Source organism: Phascolarctos cinereus, unplaced genomic scaffold, assembly GCF_003287225.1.
Source record: "Phascolarctos cinereus isolate Bilbo 61053 unplaced genomic scaffold, phaCin_HiC Scaffold_7;HRSCAF=346, whole genome shotgun sequence".
Classification (NCBI taxonomy): domain Eukaryota; kingdom Metazoa; phylum Chordata; class Mammalia; order Diprotodontia; family Phascolarctidae; genus Phascolarctos; species Phascolarctos cinereus.
Genome location: NW_027556180.1, coordinates 94,885,292 through 94,895,328, shown reverse-complemented (window position 1 = coordinate 94,895,328; position 10,037 = coordinate 94,885,292). Strand labels below are relative to the sequence as shown.

The window sequence follows — 10,037 nt, the reverse complement described above, 5'->3', positions numbered from 1 at the left end:
GAAGGAATGAACTCTATCTTATACTTTTTTCTTTTCTTCCTCTTTCATAAAAAATATTGATTGCTGAAAACATAGTAGGCATTCAAAAGAATATCTTTTCATTCATCAAGCCTTTTCAAAGATGGTGATTTTTGTGACTTTTGTTCTTTTTTTAACATTTTGAAATGTTCCCTTGCTCTTAAATACTAATTTTATCTGATCACTTTTTCACTCAGAAGCCATTAGTCATTTTGACTACCTACAAAACAAAACAAAAACAAGCAAACAAAAACAAAACGGTTCAGATTCCTCTGACTGGTACTCAAGATTCTCCACAAGTTGGCATCAACACAGTTTTTCAAAGATATTTCCTTCAAATTTTCAACTACTGCAATCATGTTCCATATCCTCATGGTCCAATTACACTTTATATGCATTCACATACCTTTCTCATTTTGTGCTCTCGGTTAAAATGTCAGTACTGGATGATTACTTGTTGACTATAATGGAGAGGAAATTCTTGTAGTAGTAGTAGTCATCATCGTCTTTATAGTAGTAGCAGAGGCAATAGCGGGGGCGATGGCGGTGCTGCTGCTGCTACTGGTTGTAGTAACAGTAGTAGTAATGATAATAACCATTATAATATCAATGACAACAATAAGACTTAGCATTTACATGTTACTTTAAGTTTTGCAAAGAACTTTACATATGCTATTTCTTTTGATACTTATAATAACCATGTGAAATGAATGCTATCATTACCCCCCCTTTTTAAAGATGTGGAAACTGTGGCTTACAGAGGTTGTCATTTGCCCATTGTCCTAAAGCTAAGAGTCAGAGGAATAATTTCAATTCAAGTCAGGGAGACTAGTTCCAAGTCCAGTGTTATATTAACTTCAACTAGATTAGAGCTTTTTAACCTGAGATGTGTGAGATAGTTTTTTAAAAGCATTTCAATAGCTATAATTGTTTCCTTTGTAATAATATTTGTTTCATTTTATGCATTTAAAAATATTATTCTGGGGAGAGGTCCATAAGCTTCACCACATGGCCAAAGCCCTGTACTGCTAGATTCACTAGCTATAACACCATTAATCGTGCACCCTAAGCACCTTCTAAACGTAAAGTTAAATAGGTATAGATATAGTTAAGATTACCTAGACTAAATAGTCCCTTCCAACTCAGAAAATCTGTGATTTCATAAATTATCACATTGTAAAATATAGCTTCATCCTAATTATCCAGATGCTTGCTGAGATGAGTCAAAACCTGGTCAAGGACCATTCTGACATCAATATCTAAAGTATCTTGTGTTCTAGGTTCCAGAGAATCTATTTTCTAGTGCATATTTTTTGCCTAAAAAAATCAATAAATATTTATTACATGCTTAATATTAATAAGTAACCATCATGGCTATTGGGCTGGATATCAATAAATGGTCTAGGGACAAACAGACCTTCAAGTGGTAGAACATTTCTTGATACAAAACAGTTCTAGGCACATCTCTCTTCTATAAATCACTGTAGAATTCAATTACAGGAATTCAAAGAGGACAAAGCCTGAGAGGAAGAGGTAAATAATTATAGGAAAGTGCAGTGCCTTCTAGAAAACATCTGTAACTATAAATGCTGTATTATTATAGAATCATAGAATCTAAGAGTTAGAAGGGAAATCAGAAAACACATACTTTGAACATTAATTTAAACATTGCTTCATCTTATCAATATATCAATACTATAAAAATATACAATTTTGCCTTTGTTGGTATTTTCTATATCAAAGCAAAATGTAATTCATCTATGATACAATAGTTGCTCTTTTCAAATGTTTACAGCTGAAAGAAGGCATGGCTCTAAAGCCAGTCTAGTGATGGGCCCCTGCACAATCACATTGGCAGATCCTTGTACTATCCTTGTACTATACTATAATCCATTATTAGGGCTATACTGGAAGTCTTCCCAGATTAGTAGGCTGTATATATACCTGGTACACCCCTCATTCCATTCATATAGTCACTTCCCAAACCTAGGGTCACCACCACATCTCCATAAGTCCTCAGACTTATTTTACTTTTTGAAGTTTGGTCTTTCTTTCTTAGCTGGGAAGTACAGCAGCCAGTTAGAGCCCTCCCAATGCTAATATAAATTGAAGCTTCAACTTGTTCAATCTTTCTGAACTGTGTCAGTTTACCCTACTTAGGAAGCCTGGTAGTCCTCTTTTCCCAGGGTCCAACCAAATTAGTGTTGTATTTAATGGGTCCACCATTAATCAGCCCTATTTTAGCTCAGAATGACTGAACTCAAAGCTTCAACCTTCCCCAGTAGCACAGATTAGAGGTATATATGAGCCAGAGTAAGAATTAATGAAAGTTTCAAGGAATGTGATTTTTAAAATAGCCCTTGATTTAGCCAAGCAAATAGTATTAGATGGAAATCTATTCATGTGTTGTTCATTTTGTTTTTTGTTATTTATTGAAAATATTCTCCCAAAATAAGATCATTCTCACAATTCCTATAGATACATATGTGCAGTGCTAAAGTATCTTTAAAAAATACTTGTTATATGCAGCTTTGCATCCATGCTTTGTGATCTAAGAATTCTATATCCCTGGCAAATTATATCCACATCAGGTGTCAGACTATCTGATTTTGATAAGAACAGCCTGGGCCAAATCTACTATTTCATAAATTATCACTCCCAGTTTTTTACCCCATTTGGTGAAGGTGGAGATAAGATTCACAAAGGCAGATCAGTTGAATGCATTCCAAATTGGTTTACAGTGTTGGCACTGTGATAGGGCAAAGTAAAATGTTTGTCACCCAGTCAGAATCAACTTGTCATGATTAGTCGTTGAGAGCAGGCAAACTTTGAAATGTTTTTCCCTGGATTTGTGTAAGAGAACAAAGAGGCATTCAATATCTTGAATTAGACATGCTGCTGTCCCAGTGATATACAATCTTATCAACAGAAATGAGAATGAGAGAAGGTAGCTGTCCTCTCTGGATGGTTGGTTTCACATTGGACATGCCCAGTGTTTTATCACCACTCTAAGAAGGTGTCAACATCTAGGTGTATGAGAATTATTCAGGTAAGCTTCAGCTCAGTTAAGGCTAGGAGGCTCAGTATATTCAATAAATCAGTGAGTCCTTACTAGTCCTTTAGCATCCACAACATGCTCCTTGATCATTTTTTTAATTAAAAGCTATATCACTAGATGAAATGGAAGGAGGGAGTTGACTGATGACAGTGGTTTCTGTTCTCACCAATAACTTTCATCTTGAGTGATTTCAGAATTTTATTTTTTGTCTTTCCATGTGTGTATTTATTGACAGTTATATACAGCTATTGTACTGGTTATTATAAGAGAAGTGAATGCATTTTATGTATATATATATATATATATATATATATATATAAAATCAGATTGACAGCGTTTGTAAAGGTTGAAAAAGGTCTTTCTTGAACTCAGGCTTCTCCTGTCAGTGACTTGATAATGATTAGGAATTGTTCCCACCTTTATTTGCATGTGGGCAGTAGTCACTGTCTTATCTTGAAAGATGCTACTTAATTTAAATGGGAAATTGAAAATAGGGGTATCAGGAAACTGGGAAGGAAATTTACTGTTCTATTCATGGTTAGAAGAAATATAAAACCAAAATTTCTGTGATTAAATGAACTTAACTGAATTTGAAGGCAACACACAAGGATAATTACTAACTGTTTCTGTCTATACATTTTATTTTTGATCCTTTTTTATATCCCAGGCTTCTATGGGATACAAGAAAAATAAAAAAGAATAGTAGTTAGTGGAACATAGAAATTAGAGCTAGTAATGAGGTAACAGTCCACACCCCCATCTGTTTTTTTTTCTTGATAGAGAAGACATTAGAGTATCAAGAATTTAACAACTATAAATATTTCAGGGGATGTAAATATTTCTTTGTGAAAGATATTATAGAATCCACTAGTTGCTATGGGAAGCAATGTTCTGTGAAGACTGATCTTACATTTCTTTTCTCTCTTAGTACACTACATTTTCCTCTTTTACTCTGTCAACCATTGTCAGTTTCATCTGTCTCTTATTTTTTTTTCATTCTGCATATTCCCCAAAGTTTAAATAAAACAAAACAAACATTTTATTCATGATTTTTATCCCTACCCTCCCTCACCCTGCTGCCCCAAGTTAAGTAAACCTGAGTTCATGTTAGGCCTCAGACTTTAGCTCTGTGATCATGGGCAATTCATTTTGCCTATGTCTGCCTTAGTTTATTCAAATGAAAAACAGGAATAGCACATCCAAGAGTTGTGATAAAAGTCAAATGACAATATTTGTAAAGCACTAGCACAGTTTTTGGCATGCTTAATAGATGCTTGTTTCATTTCTCTCTATCTCTAGTGCTCCTTTTCTTCCTTCTTTCCTTCCTTCCTTTATCCCTGCCTTACTATTGTCCCTTCTCCCTTCTTTCCCTCATTCCCTTCTTCCTTCCTTCCTTCTTTCTTTTCTTCCTCTTTATATATTATCTTACCTCTTTAGAATGTAAGCTTCTTTATAAGGGACATATTTGTTTACTTGCACTTTTTTCTTATCATTTAACATATAGTCTGACACAGTAAGTACTTGAGAAATGATTCCTCCCATCCTTCCTTCCTTCCTTCCTTCCTTCCTTCCTTCCTTCCTTCCTTCCTTCCTTCCTTCCTTCCTTCCTTCCATCCATGCTTTCTTTCTTTCTTTCTTCACCATCCTACTTCTCCTTCTTTTTAAATTTTCCAGGTTATCAATTTTCTCCATACACTGTGGCATACAGAACTGAACATAGTACTCCAGATTATGTTTGGTAGAACAGAATACAATGTAACTATCACCTCCTGATATCTGAAAACTGCCTCACTTAATGTATTACAAGGTCTCATACATAAATTTAATTGGCATGCAATCTATTCCTTAGTCAAGATATTACCAAAAAATGTTAAATTTGAAAGGACAAAGCTCAAATCCCTGAGGTATTTTACCTATATTACACTTTCAGCCATGTTAAAGTTGAAGCATCAAGAACTACTCTTTGAGTATAGCCATTAAACAAATTCTGAAATTATCTTATTTTATATTCATTAGTATATATACCTTCTTCATACAAGCAGATGTTTCCAGTTAGGATAGAGTGTAGGAAGGGGAAGAAGTCTACTTGTTGTAGAAGTACAAAATGGCAGGAGAGCTAATGTGGTGGAATAGCAACAGCAACCCAGCTGAATAGTCCCAAGATTTCCCTCCAAACAATTTACAAATAATGCATCAAATCAAATTCTAGAGTGGCAGTGGCAGCAAAAAATTGAGGTAAGCCTTTGTTTTAGACCAAGACAACTAAAGAGAGTGGCAGGAAGGTTTATGACACTAGGGTTGGGGATGGCCTGGAGATCAGCTGGTGACAAGTCCACTGGTGGGCCTTGAAGGAAAGTGAAAAATGCTAGCAGCAGCTTTAAGACTTCTCAACTCAGAGATGGTAAAGGAATTAGACAACTATTCAGAAAGTGAATGTAGGGGACTCTCTGCTGACACTGGGCAGAGTATTGGGCACCATCCGGCAGTTTTATTGCATATATGTAATTCTCAGTCACCCTTTGAGGGTGTAAGGACCAAAGGGAAGACCAGAAGGAACACCTTTCCCCAGATCACACAAGCTTGAAAGCACAGAAGAAATGCGGATACTTAGAAGTAACTTTGAAAACAGCAGTGGGAAAAAGCCTGAAGCTTGGAATAGTGCCTCCCCACACCTAGCTGAGCATAGGCCAACTTTAATGTGAAGTTCAAAGTCAAGAAAAGGGATGGAAAAATTAGCAAATAGCAAAATGAACTTGACCATAAAAAACAACTATTGTGGCAGGGAAGACCAAACAAACACCAGGGAAGACAATAACATAAAAACAATTACATGTGAAGCCTAAAAGAAACATGCTAACTAGACACAAGCCCAACAAGTATTCCTGGAGGAGTTTTGTTTTGTTTTGTTTTGAATGAGGAGCAGTAGAAGAAAAACTGGGAAAAGAGATGAGTGACACAAGAAAAATATGAGAAGAAAATTACTAGTTTAATAAAAGACACACAAAGAAATATTAAGAAAATAACAACTTAAAAAACAAAATTGATCAAATAATAACAGAGGCATGAACATTTATTGAAAAAAAGAACTCCTTAAAAAGCATAATTCACCAACAGGAAAAAAAAGCACAAAAATTCACTGAGGAAAATAATTCCTTAAAAATTAGAATTGGGCAAGTGGCAGTTAATGACTCCATAAGATATCAAGAAACAATAAAACGACATCAAAAGAATGTGTTTTTGAAAAAAATGAAATAAAATATAAAATATTTCATTGGAAAAACAATTGACCTGGAGAATATATTAAGGACAGGTATTGTAAGAATTATTGGACTAGCGAAGAGCAGCCATCCCAAAAAGAGCTTAGACATCATATTTGATGAAATTACAAAGGAAATTTTCCTGGACATCTTAGAACCAGACAATAAAATAGAAATGGAGAGAATCGGTCAATCACTTCCTTGAAAAGATCCCAAAATAAAAACTCCTGGGAATATTTCAGCCAAATTCCAGACCACCAAGGTCAAAGGGGAAATATTACAAGTAGTCAGAAATAAACATTTTAAATATCATGGAGACACTTCCAGGATCACACAAGATTTTGCACCTTCAACCATAAAGGAGGAGAGGGCTTAGAAGATGATATTTCAGAAGGCAAATGAGCTAGTATTACAATCAAGAATAACCTACCCAGAAAAACTGAGTATGATTCTTCAAGAGAAAAAATGGATATTTAATGAAATAGAGAACTTTCAAGAATTCCTGATCCAAAGACCAGAGCCAAATACAAAATTTGAAATTTAAACATAATATTCAAGAGAAACATGAAAAGGTAAAAATTAAGGAGAAATCATAAAAGTCTCAATAAAGTTAAACTGCTTATATTTTTGTATGAAATGATACATGTAACTCATAAGAACTGTATCATTATTTGAGCAGTTAAAAGGAGTTTACATAGACTGAGAGCACAAATTTGATTCAATTATGTTGGAATGATCTCCAAATAAATGAAGAGTTTGAATGAAGGATGCAGTTGAAGAAGGGGGAAGAGAGGTAGAATGAAAGAAATTTCCTCACATAAAAGAAGCAAACAAGGAATATCTTTTACAGTGGAAAGGGGGAAGGGGGGAGGGCAGTATTTAAACCTCATTCTCATCAGAATTGGTTCAAAGAGATAAGAATACACATACGCACACATACTCAGCTGTGTATATGAATGCAACTTACCTAATAGGGAACTAGTAGTGGAAGAGGATAAGAGAGAGGGCATGCAATGGTCAGGAACAAAATAAAACTTGGAGGAAGGACAGTATAAAAAGAGAAAGAGAGAGAAGGATGAACAGAAGGAAATAGAATGGAAGGAAATCCACAGTTAATAATCATAATTATAAATCTAAATGGGATGAACTCACCCATAAAATGAAAGCTGAAAGCAGAATTAGAAAACAGAATCCAACGATATGTTGTTTACAAGAGATACGCTTGAAATAGAAAAACATATCCACAGAGTTGTAATAAGGAGCTGAAGCAGAATCTATTATGCTTCAACTGAAGCAAAAAAAGGGGGGGGTAGGTGGGTAGCAATAGTTATCTCAGAGCAAAAGAAAAATTAAACTGACTAAAAGGGATAATCAGTGAAACTAAATTTTAATAAGGGGTAACACAATAAGTAATATCAAAATTTTTACAACTTTCTCTGAGAAAAGTATATTTTCTCAGATATATAAGGAACTGAGTCAAATTCATAAGAAAATAAATTTGAGCCATTTCCTAATTGAGAAATAGTCAAAAATAGGCAGTTTTTAGAAGAAGAAATCAAAGCTCTCTATATCAAATTTTTAAAAAGCTCTGAAACAATATTGATAAGAGAAATGCAAATTAAAACAACTCTGAGGTCCCACCTCATAACTATAAGATTAGCTAACATAACAAAAAAAGGAAAATGACAAATGTAGGAAGGAATGTGTATACCTTTTGACATAGTAATATCACTGTATCCCCAAAGATCAAGAAAAGGTGAAAAGGACAAAAATATTCATAGCACCTTTTTTTTATGATGGCAAAGAATTGGAAATTGAGGGCATTTCCACCAGTTAGGGTATGGATGAACAAGTTGTGGTACAGCTTGTGATATCATAAAAATATAAGGGGAATGATTTCAAAGAAACCTGGGAAGATTTATATGACCTGATGCAAAATAAAATGTCAGAAATAGGAAAACATTGTACCCAATAATAGCAATATTGTAAGGATAATTAACTGTGAAAGACTTAGCTACCCTGATTAAAGCAATAATCCAAGATATTTCTAAAAGATCCACAAAAAAAGAAAAAATACTATCCACTTATACAGAGAGAACTGATGAACTCTGAGTGCTGATTGAAACATGCTTTTTTAAAACTTTATTTTTCTTTGTTTTGTGTTTTCTTTTGTGATATGGATAAAATAAAACATATTTTGCATGACTTAACGATTATAATTGTGATATTCCATGCTTTCTAAATGAACAGGGGAGGTACTACAAGGAGAGAGAGAATTTAGAACTCAAAATTTAAAAAAAAGAATATTAAAAATATATGTTTTCAAAAAAGAATAAAATGGAGAGTTAGCTCTATAAGCCCGTGAGAAGCACCGTGGAAGACCCTTTCCCCCAAGACAATGCCAAAGGGGAAGAAGGAGGCATTTTTCCCCCAAGACAGAAGCTAAGTCCAAGGCCTTAAAGGCCAAGAAGGCAGTGCTGAAGGGTGTTCACAGCCACAAAAAGAAGAAGATCCGAATGCCTCCCACATTCTGGTACCCCAAGACATTAAGACTATGAAGGTAGCCCAAATACCTGAGGAAAAGTGCCCCTTGGAGGAACAAACTTGACCACTATGCCATCATTAAGTTTCCCTTGACGACTGAGTCTGCTATGAAGAAGATTGAGGACAACAACATGCTGGTCTTCATTGTGGACATTAAGGCCAACAAGCATCAGATGAAGCAGGCCATCAAGAAGCTCTATGACATTGACATGGCCAAGGTCAACATGCTGATCCGGCCTGATGGAGAGAAGAAGGCCTATGTCCAACTTGCTCCAGACTGAGATACTTTAGATGTTGCCAACAAAATTGGAATCATCTAAACCATGTCCAGCTGTCCCACTCCACCTACAATAAAAAGTTTTCCAGTAAAAAAAAGAATAAAATGACATACCAGCATGTTCTCAAACCTGCCACTGACTAGACAGATAGACATATAGATGAAAGAATAAATGAATGAACAAATGAATAAAAAAATTTAAAACTGCTAGAAGAAATAAAATAAAAAACTATTGCAGCTATTTCAGTGACATCATAAAGCAAGGCACCAAGTTAACAGTACTTGGAATTAACAGTGCAAAACACTAATCTTTTAAATACTCACACAGTGGAGGCTGATCCAAGATGGCAAAGAAAAGACTAGGATTCACCCAAGCTCTCTCCAAAACCTCTCCAAACACCTTTAAATAATGCCTCAAAATAAATTCTAGAGCAGCAGAACCCATGAAAGGATAGAGTGAAACAATTTTGCAGCCCAAGATAACTTAGTTCTGTTGGAAAAATTTGTTCCATTGAAGTGAGAATGGAGTGCAATCCAATAAAGGCCACCACCAGTAAACTAGCCATAGGCCTTAGGAGTGAATGAATCAGTGGCAGCACTGGCAGTTTCCAGACTTATCGGGCCACAGGTGGAAGGGGTCAGAAAACTTGTCAGAAGGAGATTACAGGTATCTCTTTGCTAGCACTAGGGGCAAGACTCCATTGCATTGTCCATACTTGGATTTGGGGCACAGTCTTGCATCTCAGCCCCAGGGCTAGGAGGAGCACTAGCATACCAGAGCTTGTGACCTAATGAACAAGGACCTCTGGAGTAGCGAGGTGGTGTAGTGGATAGAGCACTGGCCTTGGAGTCAGCAGGACCTGATTTCATATCCAGCCTCAGA

The 10,037-nt window shown here is 35.4% G+C and overlaps 1 pseudogene; it reads left to right on the top strand.

Moving 5' to 3' along the window:
- The first annotated feature begins 558 nt into the window (after positions 1 to 558).
- On the top strand, positions 559 to 9,197 carry LOC110196748 (large ribosomal subunit protein uL23 pseudogene; annotated as a pseudogene).
- Positions 9,198 to 10,037: the final 840 nt, after the last annotated feature.